This window comes from Hyla sarda, chromosome 5 (genome assembly GCF_029499605.1).
Source record: "Hyla sarda isolate aHylSar1 chromosome 5, aHylSar1.hap1, whole genome shotgun sequence".
NCBI lineage: Eukaryota > Metazoa > Chordata > Amphibia > Anura > Hylidae > Hyla > Hyla sarda.
The window spans coordinates 88,700,115-88,726,244 of record NC_079193.1 but is presented as its reverse complement, the minus strand read 5'-3'; the positions used below and the strand labels follow the sequence as shown (position 1 = coordinate 88,726,244).

Below are 26,130 nucleotides of genomic sequence, written 5' to 3'. Positions count from 1 at the left end.
CAGCATCTGCCTCGGTGGCTGTCGCTTCAAGTGATGTTGCGGACTTTGTCAAAGAACGCGTACAACGCATTCAGTCTGAGATTGAAAGTAATGTTGCTAGGGAGGATATTCTGGACAGCTTCAAAACGCTACTCCTTGGGGTAGACTTCTTATGCGAATCATCCCAACAGCACCTCAAACTTGCTGCCAAGTCCATGTCGCTCTCATCCGCAAGCAGGCGCCCCCTGTGGTTGCGTCCCTGAGTAGCTGATAATACCTCAAAGTTCAACCTCTGTGGGATGCCCTTTGAGCCTAATTGGCTCTTTGGGTCTGAGTTAGACCGAATCATGGAGGGTTTTGCGGATAAAAAAAGGTAAATGCCTACCTGTACAGTCCTTTCGGGGCAAGGGTAGATCCAAGGGGGGGAAGTTCCAGGGCCCTTCCAGATCCCAGAGACGCCAGTCTACTCAAAAGCGTGGTGGAGGACGCGGCCGCAGTAAAGACCGTAAAGCCGAGCTATGACTCTCCTCTAAGGTCCCCCAACGTTTCCCCTCTTCCTTCCCCTCGGGAAGTTCAGGTAGAGAAGCTATCTACCAATCCCCCTCCGGTCGGAGGACGTTTAAGTTTGTTTCTGTCAACCTGGATGCAAGAAATCCAGGATCCTTGGGTTCTGGATGTCATTCAGTCGGGGTACAAAATAGATTTAATTTCCCCTCCTCCAAGGAAATTTGTTTTAACAAAGCTACTTCCTCAGCCAAAACAGGCTATTCTAGAGGACTCTGTCCTACAGTACGTGGGGAAACATGCACAGGAAGAAGTTCCCCCCGACCAAAGAGGGTCAGGGGTGTATTCCCCAATATTTCTGGTGCCGAAACCATCGGGCGACTGGCGTATGATCATAGATCTTCGATTTTTGAACCGTTTCATAAGGAAAAGGCGGTTCAGGATGGAAACCATTCGCTCAGTAGTCAGTATCCTGGACCCTCAAGATCTCATGGTTACCATCGACTTGAAGGATGCTTACCTGCATGTTCCTATTTTTCCTGCTCACAGGAAATATTTGAGGGTTGCTGTCACCATAAACGGTATGGTAAAGCATTTCCAGTTCGCTGTTCTGCCTTTCGGCATCACTTCAGCCCCCCACACCTTTACAAAGGTGGTGGCTCCAGTGGCCTCTGCTCTAAGACTAAAAGGTCTAGAGATCATTCCTTATCTAGACGACTGGCTTCTAAAAGCCGCTACTCTAGACGTTCTACAGTCTCATCTTCATCTGGCTCTAGATTTTCTCCAGCGCTTGGGCTGGCTTATAAATTGGGAGAAATCAGAAATCAACCCGTCCACCTCAAGGAAGTTTCTGGGGTTTGTCCTGAACTCCTCTCAGATGACTCTATCCCTCACTCCAGAAAGGAAAGATCGAGTCATAAGAGCCGCCGAGTTTTTGATGGTCCCTCGCAAGGTTCCCATCAGAACTCTAATGAAGATGTTGGGTCATATGTCAGCGTCTGCAGAGGCAGTCCCCTGGGCCCTATGGCACCTCCGGCCTCTCCAAGATCAAGTCTTGAAGGTCTGGAATCGCAACCCCAGTGGGTTGGACAAAAAGTGCAACCTGTCGACCGAGGTCCGTGCATCTCTCAGATGGTGGACGAATCTGACAGATGGGAAGTCCTTGATTCAACCTCAGTGGATCACTTTAACCACGGACGCCTCCCTTCTGGGCTGGGGAGCCCATCTGGACGAGAATCCAGTACAGGGTACTTGGAACCCTCAGGAGAGACTTTTCTCCTCCAACATGAGAGAACTGAGAGCAGTTCGTCTAGCTCTTCTCCATTTCGCACCCCTTATTCTAGGGAAAGCGATAAGAGTTCGGTCAGACAACACCACTGTGGTGGCTTACATCAACAGACAGGGTGGCACAAAGTCCCAAGTGCTCCTCAAGGAGACCGGACTAATTCTTTCTTGGGCAGAGCTCAATCTAACCCACCTTTCTGCAGTCCACATCAAGGGGGATCTCAACATAGTGGCAGATCGTCTAAGTCGCGGGCTTCCGGTCCAAGGGGAATGGTCCCTGAACGAAGACATCTTCAAGAAGATAACCCTAAGGTGGGGTATGCCAACTCGTCTGAACGCCAAGGTGAACAAGTTTTGCTCTCTTTACAAAGAGGACAATCCAGTGGCGATAGACGCTCTGTCCATTCCATGGAGGTTCAGGCTGGCCTACATATTCCCTCCACTTTCCATGATACCAAGGGTATTGATGAAAGTCAGGCAAGACCAGACCTCAGTGATTGCCATCATACCATTCTGGCCCAAGAGGTCCTGGTTCACCCAACTCATGAGGATGAGTCAGGGGTGTTATTGGAGGCTTCCCCACGTGCAGAACCTTGTGTCTCACAACACAGGCTCCTGCCTAGATCTGAGGAGACTCAATCTGACAGCCTGGAGATTGACAGGACCCTACTAAGTAGTGGGCTTCCTGCGGAGGTCTTGAGAACTATTGCACACTCTAGAGCAGAGTCTACAAACAAAGTCTATTCTAGGATAAAGAAGATTTTCCTTCGATGGTGTGCTACGAAAGAGGTAGTAACCTCAGATCCTCCTCTTTCTGCAATTTTACGTTTCCTTCAGGATGGCCTTGACAAGGGTCTTAGCCCATCCACTTTGAGGGTTCAAGTTTCAGCGCTCTCTGCCTTTTTAGGCAGATCTTTATCACAAGAATCCCTGGTTAGAAGATTCCTCAAAGGGGCTGAAAGACTTAAACCTACAGTTCTCAGACCCATTCCCAAATGGGATTTGACTATTGTTCTTAAGGGGTTATGCTCACACCCCTTTGAACCTCTGGAAGAAGTCGACTTTAGGTATTTGTCCCTTAAAGTCACCTTCTTATTGGCCATAACCTCAGCCAAAAGGATTGGCGAGCTTCAGGCCCTTTCGGCTTTCGAGCCTTATACGCTTTTTCTCCAGGATAGAGTCCTGTTGAGATTTTTGCCCACCTTTGTTCCTAAGGTCCCGACGTTCTCCAACATCAATCAAGCTATATCCCTTCCAGTTCTGTGTCCTAATCCATCCTCTCCCGAGGAAGCTGCTGACCATACTCTGGACATTTCAAGAATCCTCAGAATTTACATCTCAAGAACTGGAGAATTTAGAAGATCGGAGCACCTTCTTGTTTCCTTTTCTGGGAAGAACACAGGTCTTAAAGCCTCTAAACCCTCTCTGAGTAGATGGATTAAAGAGGCAATCCGGGAGGCTTTTGTAGCCCAGGAGTTAGCTCCTCCTGCCTTTGTCACTGCCCATTCCACTAGGGCAGTCTCTACTTCTTTTGCAGAAAGAAAAGCTGTTCCTCTAGAACAAGTCTGCGCTGCTGCCTCCTGGAGCACGCATAATACATTTATTAGTCATTACAGGGTTAATGCCAAACGTTCGGAACAGTTGGCCTTCGGGCAATCAATCCTAAGTGCCACTCTGCAGTAGTCCTTCCCTATTTGTGTTGTTACTTGCTAAGTCCCCACTTGTGCTGCTGGTTAGGATGTAAGGGAAGCGTTAATTTTTAACGTAAATTTGTTTTCCCTTAGTCCTAACAGCAGCACACAAATTTTCCCGCCCAAATTGTTTTGTTTTACTTGTTATTAAGCAATGTGGCCTAAGGGAGGAGGCCTTATATGGGGGTCTAATTAAGTCTTTAATTACTTGGGCGGAATTAAAAATTCCACCGTCCTGCCAGCTTCACAGGGGCAGAACACCCCACTTGTGCTGCTGTTAGGACTAAGGGAAAACAAATTTACGTTAAAAATTAACGCATATACAAGTTATCTATGTCCAGAAATAGTGCTGTTGCTCATGTCCCTTCACACAACAGTTGATCCTGGAAAGTTACCTAGAAGAACTGGTACACTTTAAGCTTTATTTACAAATAAGATGTGAATTCCTTTAAATAATACCAATATTAAAGTATGGCAGGCTGCTAAGAGACAGATACAAGTACCAATACAACTGAAAAGGAGTGCAGCCCTAGTGCATTATCACAGGTGACAAGTAGAAAAGGAAACTGGAGATCAGTTCGCTCACCAAAGTTGGTTATGCTCAGAGCCTAACATCTAAGACAGCATGTCACTTGAGCGGGTCAGCAGCCTTGGAGTACCCAATCCTCTCAGGAAGTCGACAAACGGCAGTAGATTCAGTGATAAGTAAAAATTCTCCAATGCAGGCTCTTCTCCCATAAAGAGGTATTCTTTATTTCTTCGTCATACACATAAAAAGAGGGATGGCAGCACTTCCAGCGCGTTTCTAGCTCGGACAGAGCTCTTTCTCAAGAGGTGCATAGTTTAACATGACATAGTCTCACTATATATAGGCATGCAGTTAAATTACCGGGCTGTGGATTTGCCCGGGAAACCAGTGTACCCAGCTCCTGGCTTCACTAGTGGGAGTCACTATATGGCATCTGAATACTTCCTGTGATGTACTACAGTATACATAATAGTTGTGAAATACTTAAAATGGTTCCAATAAAATTGCAATAACAGTATACAATTCATAAAAGTACATAATGAAGGTAAAACAATTGATAAATAAAATTAACTTATGGATATATCTTATGTGATAGGGGGTTTGAAATGAAGTATGATTAAGTTCTCCATGATCGCTGCGTATCGTCCAGTGGCAGCGATGTCGAAAACTAGAATAAGAAATTAGGCTGTAGTTATGTTGAGTTAATATTCCTTTTCGGGGCATCCTCTGATATGACAGTACTTGCAGTAGTGGCGGACCGAATGCCGGCAGTTATGCCGGGGCTGTAGTTGCGCGTCTTGTCATTACTGTTACTAGTGAAGCCAGGAGCTGGGTGCACTGGATTCCCAGACAAATCCACAGCCCAGTAATTTAACTGCATTCCTATATATAGAGTGTCATGTTAAACTATGCACGTCTTGATAAAGAACTCTGTCCGAGCTGGAAACGCGTTGAAAGTGCTACTACCCCTCTTTTTATGTGTATGACAAAGAAATAAAGAATACCTCTTTATGGGAGAAGCGCCTGCATTGGAGAATTTTTTTTTATCACTGAAGATACAAGTACCATGTATTCAATCTGTGGTAGGCATACATGCCTTGTCTCTAGAGGCTACTAGCTATGTGCTCATGCTATGCTTTCAATAGGTAGCCCAATGTATGATCATAGCCTTGAGTAATGGGTTGTTGGCTCAGCATCATTGACATTGGTCTATAACAAAGTGATATAAAAAGACAATTCCTATGGTAATTTAAGTAGAGGGAATCGATAATTAAAAACTTTATCCTGGGGGTTCATAAGCTGTTTTAAGGGGTCCACACTACAGAAAAATAAGAGCCTAGGGCATAGAGTGATGGTTAGGAACACCAATACAGCCAGAAACTAAAAGACATAGGGGAGATTTATCAAAACCTGCGCAGAGGAAAAGTTGCTCAGTTGCCCATAGCAACCAATCAGATCGCTTCTTTCATTTTTGTAAAGGCCTTTTCAAAATAAAAGAAGCAATCTGATTGGTTGCTATGGGCAACTGTTCAACTTTTTTTTCTACACAGGTGTTGATAAATCTCCCCCATAGCATTCCATACTGAGAAGCTTCCCAAAGTGAACTTATTCCCCTTGGTAGGTGTCAGCTACGTGAATGGATTAACAAGGAACATAATCACCTGGATGTGCTAATACATCGGATAATGAACTATACTGATTTTCACATTTATGGCTATTGTTCATTTCTTCCTATGTCAAGTGTGTGGAATTGAAAAACAGATTTCAAATAGAGCGGATTGAGCTCAAGCCTCCTAGGACAAAAGAGTAAGTAAATGAGAATACTACTGAGCGCTAATGAAGGCGACTTCTTATACCGTGCCCCTGCTGACCTGAATTAGCACCGCTACTGTCTTAACACTACAGGGACAGCCTGTTCCATATTCAGGTCACGCTGCAAACAACTATTAGATCGTAACACTATAGATTATTATACAGTAGGATATGTCTGATGGAATGGAGCCATTGACTTAACACGTGGGGATAGGGAGAGGTGAAGCATCGAATGTGTAGATGAGTAATGGAGAAAACATCTGCTGCCTCATTAGTGGATGATAGAACGGATCTTTAATGCCTCCAAGTGTTTTTATGGATATTACTGCAGATTGTCAACCCAATTCTCAACAGAAGGAAACCAAATGTCTGTGTTATCCCGATAAAACAAATGAATTCTCCAACTCTGCAGCAAACTGCGGATAGACAAGGATTAGTTATATAATAGTGGCAGCTTCTATCTGTGATCTGTGGTTTCATGCACAGGAAATGCAGACTATTCAAAGCAGCAGTGACAAAGCTCATATAAGGAGTCTCGTGCAGCCCCTAGATCTATCACAGTCATTTTTATTTATAAAATACAGTATTTCTTGTAAAGGTGACCTGGGCGTTCACAACATCATCATATCTCATTCCAGTCCCTAGTATAGAGGATGTGTCTAATTGGGGGGGGGGGGGGTCCTGACCTCTGGGACCACATGTGATCTCTAGGACCTGGACATGACTCTCCTCATTGGGACGACACGCTCTATTCATTGTCTATAGATGCGCTGGATTTCTTTTAGCAGGGGAAAGCTGAGCTAGTCGGTCTGCTGCACGCCTAACACCTACAGAGCCAAACTGCATTGCATTTAATGAGGTCCATAGGGTTTCTGTTATGGTGTCCATTCATTCATTTCACATTTCATTCATTTTGATCTTGATGCAGTTTCTTTTTTTTTATGGTTGTCTGGTTGTTTTCATATATTCTGCACTGGAGGCCTCAAACAGAGCCTTTGATGCAGTTGTGAAACTTGCCAACTTTCTCACATCAGCTGATGTAAAAATTAGGGATCGACCGATTATCGGTATGGCCGATATTATCGGCCGATAATCACAATTTTGGGCATTATCGGTATCGGCAATTACCTTGCCGATAAGCCGATAATGCCCCGAAACCTGGACCGCCCTCACCTCACCGTGACCGCCACCCCCCGACCCGCCGCACCGCACCCCCGACCCACCGCACCGCGTCGCACCCCCCACCGTGATGCTGGGCGGTATACCGGTATGGATTTTTGCCCATACCGCAATACCGTTCGGGCCCATCCCCCACCCTCCGAGTCAATAAAAAAAATTAAAGTTACCCGTAATGGGGGTGGTCCGGGCCATCCTTTCTTCCTGTAGTGTCCGGCGCGATTCCGGGTGGAGGGTGAACCGGTCCGGGCTGTCCTTCTTCTCCGGTGGTCATCTTCTCCACTCCGGGCAGGCTCCGGCCTAGTGCACCGCATAGACGCCGCTACGCCGTGACGTCAGGTGCGTTGCTGCGCACGGGCGTCACTGCGCAGCGGCGTCTATGCAGCGTACTAGGCCGGAGCCTGCCGGCGGCATTCCAGGTGGAGGGTGAACTGGACCGGGCTGTCCTTCTTCTCCGGGGGTCCTCTTCTCCACTCCGGGCAGGCTCTGGCCTAGTACGCTGCATAGACGCCGCTACGCCGTGACGTCAGGTGCGTCGCTGCGCACGGGCGTCACTGCGCAGCGGCGTCTATGCAGAGTACTAGGCCGGAGCCTGCCCGGAGTGGAGAAGATGACCGCCGGAGAAGAAGGACAGCCCGGACCGTTGCACCCTCCACCCGGAATGGCGTCGGACACTACAGGAAGGAAGAATGGATGGCCCGGACCACCCTGACAGGTAGGGGAGAGAAGCGGGTGGCGGCGGCGGCCTATGGCCCCGCAAAAGCCACTGCAGATCATTGATTTAAAGCGCCCGCTTTAAATCAATGATCTGCAGCGGTATCGCAGGGGGTTAAATAGCCGATAACTTATTTTATCGGCTATCGGCCCTAACCTGCACCGATTATCGGTATCGGCCCTAAAAAAACGATATCGGTCGATCCCTAGTAAAAATGTAAATTTTTTTCCCAAATACTCTTACACAGATATGTGCCTTTGTTCAATCAACCTTGCAATAACATGCCTTCACTTGGCATCAGTTATAGAAATGTGCAAATGTCTTTTTGGTCACTGTCATTGTGCACTGACTTCCTCCGCCGCTGGAAAGCACTATGCAGGAAAGGGTCAAGCAGATACATAGCCTCCTTGACTTGTGACACTTGGACATCAGTCGTACTACGTGTCAGAAAGCTGTAAGTTTGTAGACTTACAGCGAGGGCGTGCAAGTGAGTAGAAAGATAAATATCACTTTCTGCATTTAAAACTGAACCACAAATGGTCTCACCGGTGCAAATCCTCAAAATTTTTGAGGTTTGGAGAATATCTTCCTAATAATAAAGTAGTAATATTTTGATGATCTATGAAAATCTACCTTCAGTAAATTTCCTTAGTGTAACTAACAATGAGTTACAGCAATCTCCCCAAGTTTTGCTTTAATATGCACGTCTTGTGATGGTGCATTCTACCCCCCAAGTGTATATTTGTTTTTACTAAGCAAACTCTAATGTATGTAAATTTATTCAAAGTACCCCTGGATAGGGAATTCTACCACACCACACACATCGAAACTGAGAGTGTTTGAAAATGAATCTGCTGATGTACAAAATCTGAAAACACCTTATTTGTAGGTGAAGCTTCGAGTGATTTCCTTTGCTCTTTCCTGTCAATGTTTCTCCTTCAAATGAAGAGAAAACATTATAAATAAATGCATTCTGCATCGGCTCTGTTTTCCAACCACAGTGGGATGTGAAGCCTTTTAGCCAAGGTATATAATTATCCATATATCTGATGGGCAAATAGTAAAGAAATGTTTGCAGAAAACAGAACAATATACTGTAATAATGAACTGATATAGTACTCTGTATAGAGCTCGCTGTAATGTAGATGTATATTAAATGAGATATATCATGTAAAAAACGTATCCCCTATCCAAAGAATAGCGGATAAGTTTTAGATTGCGGGGGTTCGACCGCTGGAATCCCCCGCAATCTCCTGCATGGGCCCCTGCTTTCCCTGGTAACGGGGTGTGCTGACCCCCCCCCACGAGGAGTTGGCCGACATGCTCACTCCGTATATCAATCTATCTCTGGCTTTCCCATAGAGATTTATGGAGGGGGCGTCAGCCGCCACTTTGTGTGGGAGGTCGTGATGCTTCGTTCCCAGGCGGAGCAGGGGGCCCTTACAGGAGATTGCAGGGGGACCCAATGGTCAGACCCCCCACGATATAAAACTTATCCCATATCTTACAAATTAAACAACAAGGCCATTCGGATTTTTGCTGTATTTTTCACAGAGCAACTTTTAACCTGTTAACGACCAAGGATGTGTATACACGTTAACAGTGTATGGCATTGGCTCCTGACTCGAGCCCGCACCATACCGGGCGGCCCCCAGCTTATTCCTGTAGCTGAAGGCTATTAACCCTTTAGATTGCCACTGTGAAAGCTGACAGCGGCATCTAAAGGGACCTTTAAACAGTCTCTTGTGGTCCTGTGGGGTGGATCGCCCCTCCGCAGTGTGATCGTGGGGGGGGAGGGGGCGATCCACTGTGGTGGTAGCTGGAGGGTTTACCTCTCCTCCAGTCCCGGTCCAGGCTCTGTGATTAATAGAGCCTGGCCAGACCAGGATTTATCAATCGAGTGCAGAGAACACAGATCAATGTAGTACTATGGTGTTTAAAAACACCCAATAACCCCTTCCATATTAAAAGTTTAAATCACCCCCCTTTTCCTCAATTCATAATAAATGTAATAAAAATTAACATATGTGGTATCGCCGCATGCATAAATGTCCAAACTATAAAAATATAATGTTAATTAAACTCCACTGTCAAAATTGTGTATTTTTGGTCACTTTGTATACCATAAAAAAATGTATAAAAAGCAATCATAAAGCCCCATCAAAACAAACATGGTATCAATAAAAACTACAGATCATGGCGCCAAAAAATTACACATCCCCGTACACAGAAAAATTATAGGTGTCAGAAGAGGACATTTTTAAACGTACTTACTTTCGTGCAAAAAGTTATAATTTTTTAACAGAGGTAAAATAAAATCAAACCTATATAAGTTGGGTATCATTTTAATCAGATGAACCCACAGAATCAAGATAAGGTGTCATTTTTACCAAAAAGTGCTCTGCGTAGAATCAGAAGCCCCCAAAAGTTACAAAATGGCTTTTTTTTTCCAATTTTGTCCCACAAATTTTTTTGGGGTGGTTTCGTCGTAGATTTCGTGGTGAAATGATTGATGTCATTACAAAGTAAAATTGGTGGTGCAAAAAAAAAAAAAAAAAAGCCCTCATATGGGTCTGCAGGTGGAAAATGTATATGATTTTTATAAGGTGAGGAGGAAAAAACTAAAGTGCAAAAATAAATAAAAAACTTGTGGTCTATAAGGAAACATACTCCATGTAAGCCCAGTGTAAGTTATATTCAAAGGAAATCTAGCTATATACTATAACTACAAATGTGTCTTCAGTAGTCTGCAATTACATTGAATTAAAGGGTATGACAACACAAAATACTACAGATATATACCGTCGGTGCGTCTTATACGGCGAATACACCCCTATCGCGGCGGTCCCTGCGGCCATCAATGGCCGGGACCCGCGGCTAATACAGGACATCACCGATCGCGGTGATGCCCTCTATTAACCCTTCAGACGCGGCGATCAAAGCTGACCGCCGCGTCTGAAGGGAAAGTGACACTAACCCGGCTGTTCGGGACCGCCGCGATTTCACCGCGGCGGTCCCGAACAGCCCGACTGAATAGCCGGCTTAGTGCTTACAGGACACCGGGAGGGACCTTACCTGCCTCCTCGGTGTCTTCTCCGTTCAGGGATCCCCTGTATGGCTGGCGCTCTCCTTCCTCGTCATCACGTCGTTGCGTACGTGCGTCGGTGTGCGTAACGACGTGATGGCGGCGACGGAGAGCGAGGATACCCGGCCGGCAGCAGAGACGTTCCGGAGCGACGGGGACACGGCGACAGCGATGGAGCGACATCCAGGGCAGCGGTGACGGGTCCGGAGCGGCGGGGACACATGAGTAATACCTCCTATGCAATGGTCTTCAATCTGCGGACCTCCAGATGTTGCAAAACTACAACTCCCAGCATGCCCGGACAGCCAACGGCTGTCCGGGCATGCTGGGAGTTGTAGTTTTGCAACATCTGGAGGTCCCCAGGTTGAAGACCACTATTGGGTTCAAAATCTTCATTTTTTTTAGATTTTGCACCTATAAATTGGGTGCGTCTTATACGCCGGTGCATCCTATAGGGCGAAAAATACCGTATATATGTATATATATATATATATAATTATTATTATTATTTTTTTTTTTTAACTATGATTTCATAACTTGGACACCACTTGGCGGTCACTGGTATGTGACCCCCAATAATTGCACAATGTTGTAACTTCTTCAATACACTGGTTTTTGCTATTTCCAACATGAGGGGATGATATCTGGAGCCGCTGCAGTTATCTGTGTATGTCAGGAATTTATTCAATGCTGAATAGGATTTAATACCGTGTGCTCAGAGACCATGAAGAGAATTTCATTCCATATCAATATTGGCTTTTACTTTGTGCTGGCTCCAGACTTGTAGCTGCGCCGCAGTGTGTGTATGTAATGCATTCACCATTGTATAAACGATTCGTATGAATAAACATAGTGAATCTGGTCTAACAACCCAATATAAAACCTGGCATAGGATCTGTGTATAGTTATTCATGGGCCGGTCTGATAAGAATGAAAGCCGTTCAATCAACTTACAGTGACTGCTGTAATTTTTGTTGGAGGTCCTGATTAAAGACCACTGCTCTACAGTGCCACCTACTGGAGGTCAAAATCTGAAATCCAACAGAGTCTATGGAGAGATTGATAAACCCATGTGCTTATAAAGAAGCCTATAGCTCAGAAATATAATTTAAACATATAAGAAACATTGAAAATGTAAAAAAAAAAAAATACAATTATTCTATTACTGGACTATAGTCATCCTTAATCTTATTTTGTAATGATACAAAATTAATCTACGCAAAATAGATGTAAATCAACACACAGGTCTGTGATACCAATAGGAATGATTAGTAAACCGTAATAAGTCGCTCAAAATGGAAGTGCTCTGGACTAGAGCGGGATGGAATAGTTGGTAGGGCCACTTACTCTGCCTCTGACCCTGTGTCCCAAAGTGCACCTACATTACTCCAAAAAAGATGACCCCGTGCAAAAACTTATTTCAGTAGCACTTTCTAAACACGGTAAACTATTGTCTGTATGTAAGTTACTGTGTACTACAAAAACTCTTTACGCTGTGTTTTATAATCATACTACTAACAGGATCAGCAAGTCTTCATTTTTGATTTACTATCATATTGCTTTAAATAGTTGCTATAAAATATAGCCCCAGGCGTAGCACATATAGTAGTTCTCAGGGCCATCATTAGAAATTTTGGGGCCCCATACAGCTGAAGTTTCTGGGCCCCCCTAACTTTATAAACATGGGTATTAGTTTAACCATATTGACCCACAGAATAAATAGAACAAGTTTGCTTTACTGTAAAATGCACTGCATAAAAATTGAACCCCTAAAGTTGCAAAATAATGTTTTGTTTTTAATTCTCCCAAAATAATATTTTTTTTTGTGCGCTGTACATTTTATGGTAAAATGAAAGGTGTCATTGCAAAGTAGATTTGGTCGTGCAAAAAGAAACAAGCCTTAGTATGGGTCTGTAGATGGACAGAGGTCTGGCTCTTAGAAGGAGAGGAGGAAAAATGAAAACGGGAAAATAAAAATTGTCTGTGTCCTGAAGGGGTGAAACTGATAGCAATAGTATGGTGTAAACATGGTGCACTGTGAACCAGCCCTACAGCTACATCTTTATTCATTACAAGACCTTGCCTATGGAGGAATATAAATTAGGCAAATAGGAAGGTATATAGTGAAGGTGGAAAAGAGGTAGAAGATGAAGAAAGGGAAGAAGAGAAGTCTACAAGAATAAGGAGCACAAAATGAAAGACTGATGAAGATGGCTAAGACGAGGTTCATAATTCATTTAGAATTTTTATCACGGGTAAGAACAGGATACCAATTCTTCCCCTCAGTTGTGCCGCCCGGGTCCCAGTGATGCTCTTCTCCCAGGAAGCCTTTATAGTCCTCTTAAAGAACTGCAGTGGCTGCCTGAGCAAATAACCTCCCTCAGTTCTACCACACAATGTGGTGGATAGCTAAATAGAGAAATTAGCGCAGCAAAGGGGCCCAGTCCCCCCCCCTCCCCTCCCCATTTTAATTTTTATTGGAGCCCTGACTAGGCACTCCTAGTTTACTGTTTAAACAGCGGTATTCTGCTTCTGTGCTGGGGCTGCAGCAGGGTGGGTGTAGTGGGGGCCCGGGCCCCCTGGAAGCCCGGGCCCCTTGCTGGAGTACTGGCTGTACACCACTGATGGAGGCCCTGGAAGTTCTCATACTAGATATTAATACCTTTTGTGGATTAAAAAAAAAACTTAATTTTATGTGGGTGAATTTAGTTTTTGCATTATATATTTGGAAATGCAACTTTCTCATTTTTTTGCTTTGTACTGCTCCTATCTGTCCAAGACTTGGAGCAGAACATAGCTGGATCCTACTGTATCTGCCTTGAGTTTAGTTTGGATTCCTAGGAAAACTGTGTACAATTCAAAATGTGCACCAGGAACCCTAAGATTATGTAAAGTAAATAAAAAGAATAATGCAATTCAAAATAATGGCCCTCATTTACTATTGCAAACCCGACATGTTTTGTCGGTTTGTGCACCAGATTCTGTCGCATTGCGACAGAAATTCTGTCTGCGCCAGATTTTGCACCAAAATTTGTGCCAGAATTGAAAAAACCCCGACTAACTGTCCATTTTGCTAAGAAAATCCAAAAAGGTGGCGTGACCACCAGGAAAAGGGGATGTGGTCTCCGAAAGGGGGCGTGTCCCCGACATTTTCACAAAAACCTAACATATTTACTAAGGTTTCCACAGAAATGTGGTAGATTTGAGCTGAGGAAAACCCGACAGATCAGAGCATGTGTAAAAAAAGCAAAGTGTAGGGAAAAGTGCAAAATGTAGGGAAACCTTAGTAAATACTGTGGAAAATAAATTGTAGGGAATTAAAACCCACAAAGAAACCTACACTCCACTCTTAGTAAATGAGGGTCAATGTGTGTATACTCAATTTTTACGCATGTCTCAGTGCTCACAATGAATTGCTGTTTTTATGTATGTTTGGCAAAGTTGTTTCCATATCAATATAGCATTATACCCAAAGAAGAGGACCAATAATTTCTTTGTCTGTTAACAAAACCTGTTACCGCTGAAGAACAGAACATTTCAAATATGTCACACGGCAGACTTGTGTGAATCATGCCCACTTTTTCTTTTATTATGGCTACCAAATTTTTTTGACTATTTTTAGGAACTATGAGGGGCATTTATCAAAACTGAACTTGCTTTTAGTTCAGCTAAGATAAAAAAAAAGTTGCGTGGAAAGTGGCGGCCGTACACCAAATTTATCAATTGGCGCACAAACTTTGATGAATGCCCGCTGTACTGCTCTGGTTAAATGTTACAGAGCAGTGGTGGGACCTTAAAGGGGTACTCCCATGGAAAACTTTTTTTTTTAAAATCAACTGGTGCCAGAAAGTTAAACAGATTTGTAATTCACTTCTATTAAAAAATCTTAATCGTTCCAGTTGTTACGCCGAGCGCTCGCGGCTCCTCCCCGGAGCGCTCGCGGCGTTCACCTCCGTGCAGCGCCCCGGTCAGACCCGCTGACCGGGAGCGCTGCATTAGTGTCACCGGCGGGGATGCGATCCGCGTAGCTGGACACGCCCGCCCGCGGCTCGCATCCCAATCTCCTCACCTGCCCCGTCCTCCGTCTGCTCAGTCCCGGCGCGCGGCCCCGCTCCCTAGGGCGCGCGCGCGCCGGCTGTCTGGGATTTAACCCCTTAAGGACTCAGCCCATTTTGGCCTTAAGGACTCAGACAATTTAATTTTTACGTTTTCATTTTTTCCTCCTCGCCTTCTAAAAATCATAACTCTTTTATATTTTCATCCACAGACTAGTATGAGGGCTTGTTTTTTGCGCGACCAGTTGTCCTTTGTAATGACATAACTCATTATATCATAAAATGTATGGCGCAACCAAAAAACACTATTTTTGTGGGGAAATTAAAACGAAAAACGCAATTTTGCTAATTTTGGAAGGTTTCGTTTTCACGCCGTACAATTTATGGTAAAAATGACATGTGTTCTTTATTCTGAGGGTCAATACGATTAAAATGATACCCATTATTACAAACTTTTCTATTATTGTTGCGCTTAAAAAAAATCACAAACTTTTTAACCAAATTAGTAAGTTTATAATCCCTTTATTTTGATGACCTCTAACTTTTTTTAGTGTGAATTCGGGTAGAAAAACAGACATGGTGCACATCTACAATCTTGTATAATGATCTGATTGCTTCTCAGAATAATATTAAAAACTAACAGGTTGTTAGTATACATTTTGATCAAAAAGTACAAGCCCACTCGCCACGTCAAGGCCACCTATTTAGAGTGGGTCCCTAACGTCCCTAGCATAAAATGGCGCAGCACCGGGCGGTGACCACCACCGCCGCGACACCAATGCCCACAGGGGGGAACGACCCACCGGCAAAGCGGCCCCAATGCCACTCAAACCAGTCTATGGGCCGCACCCCCCCCCCCCCCCCCCCCGCAGACACGGCGCCACGGCAGCAACGGACAACGCACAGCACCACACCAGTGTGAACAAGGTCCAATAGCTCACTTACCATGCTCTCCCAGTCAGACTGGGAGGCTGCTAGGAAACACATGGCCCATGTGTAGCTAACTACTACTTATATAGGGTTGGGCTGAGGGGGTGGGGAAGAGTGCAGCACATGTTCAAACAAAAAAAAAAAAAAGTAGTAGTTAGCTACACATGGGTCATTTCTTTCCTAACAGCCTCCCAGTCTGACTGGGAGAGCATGGTAAGTGAGCTATTGGACCTTGTTCACACTGGTGTGGTGCTGTGCGGTGTCCGTTGCTGCCATGGCGCTGTGTCTGCGCGCGGGTGGGGGGGGGTGCGGCATTTTTGCGCCATGATCTGTACTTTTTTTTGATACCACATTTGCATATAAAAAACTTTTAATACATTTTTTATAATTTTTTTTTAATAAAATGTATTAAAAAAGTAGGAATTTGGGACTTTTTTTTTTCGTTCACGCCGTTCACCGTACGGGATCATTAACATTTTATTTTAATAGTTCGGACATTTACGCACGTGGCGATAGCAAATATGTCTATAAAAAAAAATTTTACGCTTTTTGGGGGTAAAATAGGAAAAAACGGACGTTTTACTTTTTTATTGGGGGAGGGGATTTTCCACTTTTTTTTTACTTTTACTTTTACATTTTTTTACATTTTTTTTTACACTTGAATAGTCCCCATAGGGGACTATTCATAGCAATACCATGATTGCTAATACTGATCTGTTCTATGTATAGGACATAGAACAGATCAGTATTATCGGTCATCTTCTGCTCTGGTCTGCTCGATCACAGACCAGAGCAGGAGACGCCGGGAGCCGGACGGAGGAAGGTGAGGGGACCTCCGTGCGACGTTCTGAATGATCGGATCCCCGCAGCAGCGCTGCGGACGATCCGATCATTCATTCAAATCGCGCACTGCCGCAGATGCCGGGATCTGTATTGATCCCGGCACCTGAGGGGTTAATGGCGGATGCCCACGAGATCGCGGGCGTCGGCCATTGCCGGCGGGTCCCTGGCTGCGATCAGCAGCCGGGATCAGCCGCGCATGACACGGGCATCGCTCCGATGCCCGCGGTTATGCACAGGACGTAAATGTACGTCCTGGTGCGTTAAGTACCACCGCACCAGGACGTACATTTACCTCCTGCATCCTTAAGGGGTTAAAGGGCCAGTGCGGCATTGATTGGCGCCTGGCCCAATCAGTACCTGCACCTGTGCCTTCACCATATAAACCCACTTCCCCTTCCTGTCATCGCCGGATCTTGTTGCCTAGTGCCAGTAAAAGCGTTTTGTGTGTTCCCAAGCCAGTGTTCCAGACCCTCTGCTTTTGCCCCTGACTACGACCCTTGCTGCCTGCCCTGACCTTCTGCTACAGGTAAAGAGTACAGAACATGTAATACCTCCCTGTACTGTAGGGGGTGCTACCAGACACCAGTCAGTGCATACGCTTCAGTAATACAGGTAAAGAGTACAGAACATGTAATACCTCCCTGTACTGTAGGGGGCCCTACCAGACACCAGTCAGTGCATACACTTCAGTAATACAGGTAAAGAGTACAGAACATGTAATACCTCCCTGTACTGTAGGGCGCCCTACCAGACACCAGTCAGTGCATACACTTCAGTAATACAGGTGATTTACCAGTGAAATGCCTATTCTGATTGGTCGGTTCTTTCAGCCATTGACACGTTTCACAGATCTGGACTGTCTGTAGCATTGTATGTTGAGTCTGGTTTCAACTTACGATGGTCCATAAAAGACCATTGTATGTTGAAACTATTGTATGTTGAGGCCATTGTAAGTTGAGGGATCCCTGTATATTATAGAATTTTTAGGAACTGTCCATGAATTTACAGTGTCTATGCCACATTGATTTTAAATTGTTTGTTAAATTGTTTTAAATTTAAAATTTTTCAGCATTTCACAGATGTGCATGAAAGATACCAGGATTTTAATCTTATTGTCTATTACACATGAGTCATTACACATGCGCATGATATTTCCTATTACAATAATTAATTTTATCTCTAATATTGGTGGAATGCTTTGTCGGAAATATAAATGAGAGTTAATTACAGAAAAAACATAAAGACCCCTGAGGAAGCCAGAATCATGAGCAATACATGTGGGGCATGAAATTAAATTCTAGCAATTTTAATGACTATCTATCTGAACAAAATTTGGCATACCATAATGACACATAAGGTTTTTTTTTACATGATAATCATTTGACTCTATTATTTTAAATGTTGTCAATATTGTTGTGGTGGATTCTCATTACTTTGTTTGTGAATGTCATTAGGTTATTTGTGAATGTTCTAACTACTTTAAAGGGGTACACTGGTGACAATGTTTTTTTTAATCAACTGGTGCCAGAATGTTAAACATATTTGTAAATTACTTCTATTTAAAAATCTTAATTCTTCCAGTACTTATCAGCTGCTGTATACTACAGAAGAAGTTCTTTTCTTTTTAAATTTATTTTCTGTCTGAACACAGCGCACTTTGCTGACACTTCTGTCTGTCTCAGGAACTGTCAAGAGCAGGGTAGGTTTGCTATGGGGATTTGCTCCTGCACTTGACAGTTCCTGAGACATTTAAAAAGAAAAGAACTTCCTGTGGATCATACAGCAGCTAAGTACTGGAAGGATTAAGATTTTCAAATAGAAGTAATTTACAAATCTGTTTAACGTTCTGGCACCAGTTGATTTAAAAAAAAATTTTTTCACCGGAGTACCTAAGTTTGGTTAAACTATTATTGGGGCTTTGTAGATTACTCCCTATGTGTTTTTTATTTTTTTTTGTAGGGTGGGTACACTTCTGGCTGTTTATATTTACAGGTGTTAAAGGAAAAAGGTCATCCGTTCATAAGCGCTGGTCACGTGAGCTCTCGTGCCTACTGAGCGCTCACGTGATGGGCGCTTATGAATATTTTAATCTAGCCTGGGGGCCCGCCTCAAAGAGCAAGTCAGTGCTGGAAGAGGTGGGCTTTAGGTGGATCGGGGCTCCGGACTGCAGGTAGGTATAGCAGTCCGAGACCCTGCATCGGTCTCCTGTTCACCCGCACTATAACCAGGTGTAACGGGTTATAGTGCGGGTGAATGGGCTACCGTTTTCCTTTAACCATTCCTTCTGCTCATTTAACACTGTGTATGGATAGTGGAAAAACCCAACTGTAAATGAATTCTTGTTCACAAGGAATCATAGAGAAATGGCCCAATACATGATACTAAAAAAGTTGCTCATTATTTCTTTATGATTTACACAAATTTTTGGAAAAACATAAAGGTTCAATCCTATCCTAATCACTAATGGTAAAACAATGTCTTTACTTTCTAGCCTATCCAGCAGAGATGTTGCATATGGTGAGACAATGAAACACAAAGTATATTCTTCAACATTTGAAATTTGTGTAAAACACCAAAAGTAGATGGAACAGATTAGTTTAACTTACAATGCTTTTGAACATTTTTTAGACCCTTTCCCTTTTTTTCCCACATTTTATGTTGCAGCCTTGCAGGTTTTCCCCCATTGTTTTGTACTCAATACCTCATAATAACAAAGTGAAAACAGAATGTAAAAAAAAACTACTACATTGTATGAGGAGAGGCTTCCTTCTGGCCTTTTACCAAGACCCTCTTAATTCGATTAAGCCATTTGGTGGGGCGGCCAGCTCTAGGTTGTGCCAAAAATATTCTATTTAAGAATTATTAAGGCGTTGCACTCATGGGAATTTTCAGTGCAAAAGTATTTTTTATATCCTTCTTCAGGTTTGTGACCACAAAATCCTGTCTCAGAGCTCTATAGGCAGTTATTTCTACCTCATGGCTTAGTGTTTGCTCTGACATACATTGTCAGCTTTGAGACTTTATATAGACAGGGTAGTGTCTTTCTAAATCCTGTCCAATCATCTGAATTTACCACAGGTGACTTCACTCAAGATGGAGAAACATGAGCGAAAGGTCTGAATACTTATGTCCAAGCAAAATTTTTAATACATTTGCAAAAAATTCTAAAATTCTATTTTCAAACTCTCAATATGGAGTATTGAGTGCAGAATAATGGGGAAAATTGATCTTTCTTTTATTTTTTATTGCGGCACAAGGATGTAACATAACAGACTGTGCAAAAAGGGAATGGGTCTGAAAACTTTCCGAATGCCTTGTACCACTACCACTTACATTTCTTACAGAAAAGCCAACAAGCATGTTATATGAACTGACATATAAACCCATAATAAAAAAAGATGTAGAGATTTACTTAGATATATCCCGACTCCTCATCTATTTTGCTCTTCTAGCTGTAGAACCACGTTTTACAGCCTGTGTTATAGAATAAATACCACTTTACTTTTATCAAGGTCAAAATGAACTCTACTTACAATGCAGCACACAACATTTCTATGACTGACTTTTCATACATATTGTACATTTTAAGCACATAACAGGAGAGCTGAAGATTTATTCAGACCATTCTGACAACTGAATAGTACAAGAAGCCATTTTATTAGCACGAATTTGATTAAAGGGGTACGCCACTGCCCCAGCGTCCGGAACATTTAGTTCTGAACGCTGGATGCAGGCGTCGTGACGTCACAGCCACGCCTCTTGTGATGTCAAGCACCCTAAAGTCTATCCCACAGACTTGTATAGTGGGGCGAACCAGCATTCAGAACTAAATGTTTCGGACGCAGTGGAGTACCCCTTTAAAGCACAAAACTATGGATTAGGGTGACTTTACTTAGAACAGGTCCAAAAACTGCCCCAGCGGTGACAAAGGTAAGTTACAACTACAAACTACAAATCCTGTTCCCAGGATTACTAATACCTTTACTATAACCCCACCCTAAAATGTCCCTTTTATTAAAGGGGGTACTCTGGTGAAAAACTATTTTTTCATATCAAATGGCTCCATAAAGTTAAACAGATTTGTAAATTACTTCTATCTAAATTCTTTCAGTACTTATCAGCTGCTGTATGTCCCAGAGGAAGTTGATTTGTTATTTTCTGTCTGACCACAGTGCTCACTGCTGACACCTCTATCCATATCAGGAACTGTCCAGAGTAGGAGCAATTCCCCATAGCAAACCAATACTGCTCCGGACAGTTCCTGACATGGACAGTGGTGTCAGCAGAGAGTACTGGGGTCAGACTGAAAGGAACTCAACTTCCTCTGTAGGAAGTAACTTAACAGAACTGTATAACTTTTTGGCACCAGAAAAAAATTGTTTTCCATCAGAGTACCCCTTTAATGTATTAAAAGGTATAAGTAAAAAAAAGTTTAAAAATACCAGTGTTACCAGTCTAAATGTGGTAAAGGTATGCAACTGTAACATAATAAGGGCATCCGCCTATAAGAGTATAGCACTGAATGTATTACATCATGTATACTGGTGATGGCTGCAGTCCTAACAGACATATAAAAATATGACCGGTGACACAGGCTTGTTAAAAAAAACTCAATCAAATAGTCCCCCTGACATGGCCATTAGCCCAGACCTCTGATGAAGCTCTGAGGAGCAAAACATGTTGGGGGGGGGGGGGTGGTGTTTGTTTGAGTTTATGCGACAATAATCAGGTAATGGCTACAGGGGTTAGGCTTTACATTTTTCTTTGGCATCAAAAAAATATGTAGCAGATTGCTTTGTCTTGAAAATACTTTCTTTTTAAATTGATTGACTTCAGTTTTGGTAATTTCATTCAGTTTAAGAAGGTGATACATGAGTTTTGTTTTTTTTCAGTTATATAGATAGAATAATAAGACAAATTTGGAAATTAGCTTGCAACATCGGCATGTTAGAAAAAATCTTCTGGTCTTTCATAGTGCTCAATGTAGTCACAGCTGCAAAAAGTCATTTTTTCCCTAATAATTAACCCCTTCAGGTGATACACCTAATCATTATCAGCGACTCATAAACCGCTTGCTACATTGGTACCGCGGGGTATAAATGAGACCATAGAGAATGTTCGTTAGTTCTTCTATTTGCATAATATGTACTAGGATGACTCGCTCTTGCAGACAGGTGCGGTTGCAGTATAGAGGCATGGAAACAGGACTTTTTAAATCAAAGTTCAGTGTTTTATTCACACTTGGCAAACAGTCTTTTAATGCAAAACAAAGGAAAAAGTAACAAAAGTCCACCTGTATTTCTTAGGTGTTTGTCCATGCCATGTGACATAAAGCAAGTCTTTTCCAAGCCTCCAAGCAGTCTGCTCACCAGCTTCCAAACTCTCAGGGAAGATCTTTACACTCAGCTCTCTCTGGCAGTGTGAGTTGCACCTAGCAAATCCCCGCAACTGGTGAAGCAAGCTGCCTTTAAGACTAACAAAAGGCGGCCTGGATTGTGGGGAATGGCCCCCACCCAACCCTTAACCATTCCCAGTAAGAGCCATCCTGGATTAGCTTTGCAGCTATACTACAGCTGCAGTGTCAGTCTGCAACATGCAGTATGGACACTGGAAAAATTACCGGCTCTCACTTCACCGAGGCCAGGAACCTCTGTGACACATATCGACCATCCACTATTATCCCTTTCACCTTCTCACAATACGCACAGTATAAAATTGGTTTTATTATATACTAGCTGAGTACCCGCTATTGCCCGGTTTTTCCTTCCTAATCCTTGTTGGGGAGGAAAATAAACAAAGGAGGAAGCTTTTGACTTCATATCCCGTCCTCATATATTGTTGTCATATCCCAACCCCATATCCCGTCCTCATATCTCAACCTCATATCCCGTCTCATATCTCGACCTCATATCCTGACCTCCTATCTCGACCTCATATCCCGTCCTCCTATCTGGACCTCCTATCCCATCCTCCTATCCCGACCTCATATCCCAACCTCATATTCTGTCCTCATATCTCAACCTCATACCCCATCCTCATATCCTGTCCTCATATCCCGGCCTCCCATCTTGACCTCATTTCCCGTCCTCCTATCCCGACCTCATATCCCAACCTCATATCCTGTCCTCATATCCTGTCCTCACATCCCGTCTTCATATCTCGATCTCATATACCGTCCTCATATCCCATCCTCATATCATAGTAACATAGTTCATAAGGTTGAAAAAATACCAGAGTCCATTAAGTTCAACCTATAACCCTAATGAGTCCCTACTGAGTTGATCCAGAGGAAGGGAAAAAGCCCTCATACTAGAGGTAAAACTTCCTTCCAGACAGACTAAATCCCTGGATCAACTTTCTGTCCCTATAAATCTAGTATACATAACCAGCGATGTTATTATTCTCCAAAAGTGCATCCAGCCCCTTTTTGAACTCTTTTACAGAGTTCACCATGACTGCCTCCTCAGGCAGAGAATTCCACAATCTCACTGCTCTTACAGTAAAGAACCCCTGTCTGTGCTGGTGTAGAAACCTTCTTTCCTCTAATCGTAGAGGATGCCCCCTTGTTACAGATACAGTCCTGGGTATAAACAGATCATAGGAGAGATCTCTGTACGGTCCCCTGATATATTTATACATAGTTATTGGGTCTCCCTAAGCCTTCTTTTTTCTAAACTAAATAACCCTAATTCTGATAATCTTTCTGGGTACTGTAGTCCTCCCATTCCCCGTATTACCCTGGTTGCCCGTCTTTGGACCCTCTCCAGCTCCATATATTTTTCTTGTACATTGGTGCCCAGTACTGTACACAGTATTCTATGTGTGGTCTGACTAGTGATTTGTACAGCGGTAGAATTATTTCTTTGTCATGGGCATCTATGCCCCTATTGATGCACCCCATGATTTTATTTGCCTTGGCAGCAGCTGCCTGACACTGGTCACTACAGCTAAATTTATAGTTAACTAAGACTCCCAAGTCCCTTTCCACGTCAGTCGTCCCAAGTGTTCTCCCATTTAATACATAATCTTAGCCTGGATTTTTCTTCCCCATGTGCATAACCATGTGCATTTTTCAGTGTTGAACCTCATCTGCCACTTCCCAGCCCAAACCTCCAACCTATCCAGATCCATTTGTAACAGTGCACTGTCCTCTATTGTGTTTACAGCTTTACAGAGTTTAGTATCATCTGCAAAGATTGCTACTATACTATTCAACCCCTCTACAAGGTCATTAATAAATATATTAAATAGAATAGGACCCAAGACTGACCCCTGTGGTACCCCACTATTAACAGTCAGCCAATTAGAATAATTACCATTAATAACCCCCCTCTTTTTCCTATCACTGAGCCAGTTACTTACCCACTTACACACATTCTCCTCCAGCCCAATCCTTCTCATTTTATGCACCAACCTTTTATGTGGAACAGTATCAAATGCTTTGGAAAAATCAAGATATACAACATCCATATCCCAACCTCCTATCCCAACCTCATATCCCGTCCTTATGTCCCATCCTCATATCCTGTCCTTAGGTTGGACTGATTTATGATGAAGATATTGTAAGCTGAAAATAGAAGGGGACGTGGCTTTGTGGGACTGGGCGTGATTTGTAAGCCAGACTGATGCACAAAAAGGGTAGATAATAAAAGGGGTGGGGCTTAAATGTGGGCATGTCTTTGTTAGATGGGGTGTGGCTTGCAAGCAGGATTGACACATTCCCCAGGAGATGCAGAGCTGAACAAGGTACTGGAAGTCCCATAAACTTGAATGGGACTTGAAACAAAAACCCATCTTTTATATAAGGATGTAAGCAAGGGTTAATTTAACTATCATATCTTTTTATTTGATATATAAGTAATATGTGTACCAGGTATTATTGAAATATCTCCAGCCGTACGGAAGTTATGCGGGAAAATAAATTTCCCATTGAATTGCATGGACTTTAAACAAAAACCTGGAACCTCACAAATGGGGGTAGTTAAGGGTTAAATTAACTATTCTATATTTTAAGTGGACATATAAGTAACAAGTGACCAAGTATTATCAAAATATCTCCAGCCGTTTAGAAGTTATGCAATAACATATATTTCGCATTGACTTATATGGGACTTTAAACAAAAACTCCGACCCTGGCAAATGGGGGTGATTAAGGGTTAAATTACCTATCATATGTTTGTTGTTGACATATAAGTAACATGTGCGCCAAGTTCCATGTTAATATCTTTAGCCGTTTGGACGTGATGCTGGAACATTCATACACACATTGGGGGAGATTTATCAAAGGATTTAGACTGTTTTTTCCTGTCTAAATTTTTTGCACAGGAAGTCGCAGTCTAAATATGTGCGACTTTTTCGCAACTTTTGCTTTAGAGGATTTTTAGAAGATGATGCATTCTAGTCTATTTAGACAGAAAAATGCATTGGTGCTGAATTTATCAAAAGCGACCTTTCGACAAAAAGTCGCATTGGCCTAAAGTACGCTGAAATGTCACACCATACTGAAGCAGGTTTAAATACAGTCTAAACCTTAGATCACGAAGTCTATGCCCAGAATATATCAAGAACCGTACGACTTTTGATAAATTAAGCGCACAATAGACCAGCCTAACCCTCTGTAGTTTGGTCTATATTGATGTGGGAAATAGACAACTTTGATAAATCCCCCCCATTGAGTTTTATATATATATATATACATTTTATAGATTGTGTGTATATGTTTTTTATAAAAAAAAAATTTATATAATTGTTGCATATATATGCATTTTTTCCATATAGCTATTAGTACACAGTATATACAGTATATATAGTATATACAGGATTATTTGTATGGATTCTATGTATACTTATTGCAATTCTTTGCCAGGCAATAATGAGTTAACCCACTCTGCATTGGTAGTGAAGGAGTTAATTACTACCTTCATAAGTATGCACCTTACCTTTCCTTGTCATGCCTGAAGAAGCTGCGCATGCGCAGTGAAAGGGTTGCATCCTGGTATTAAAGCTTTGTTTAATTTGTCCTTGCTGTGCGTACCTGAGTCTCGTCAGCGTCACATTGAGCCGGCGTTTGCACTGAAGCTGATCATATCCACTATGGTCTAAGTTATGACTACCTACTAGATTGCTTACTTTATGCCACACTTTTGGCACACTTTTTGGCATGTACTGTTACATTCAAGCCACATCCCCTTTTCTACCAATCTACTCTCTGTTGTGGTGTGTAAAACTCATAATAAAAAGGTGCAGGCCTCAGTGCTTTTAGAAAAATAACAGTATAGTTTTAAAGCAGTATTTTTAGCTTAGCCAGGAGTGTATTCAAAAAGAATGGAAAAGACTGCAAAAACTGCAGTGCCAAAACACTACATTACATTACCCTCCATCTCCCATATCAAGCCTAATAAAACTATTCAGTATTACAATAAGGCATATATAGAAATGGAACAAAACTTGTACAATACTTGGAGCCCACAAGCTGTCATTGTTAGAATGTGCTCTGTGGTTGCTCCACAGAAATACTTTTAGAGTAT

The 26,130-nt window shown here is 42.8% G+C and overlaps 1 protein-coding gene and 1 long non-coding RNA gene across 4 annotated transcripts in view; one reads left to right on the top strand and one right to left on the bottom strand.

Moving 5' to 3' along the window:
* The window catches only part of CHN2 (chimerin 2), a 397,849-nt gene that overhangs the window by 267,358 nt on the left and 104,361 nt on the right, over positions 1 to 26,130 (bottom strand). The gene's annotated exons all lie outside the window — the stretch shown is intronic.
* The window catches only part of LOC130273317 (uncharacterized), a 47,633-nt gene continuing 27,072 nt past the window's right edge, over positions 5,570 to 26,130 (top strand). Inside the window, exon 1 of the long non-coding RNA XR_008843956.1 lies at positions 5,570 to 5,793. This is a non-coding gene — a long non-coding RNA (uncharacterized LOC130273317). The remainder of the gene's footprint in view (positions 5,794 to 26,130) is intronic.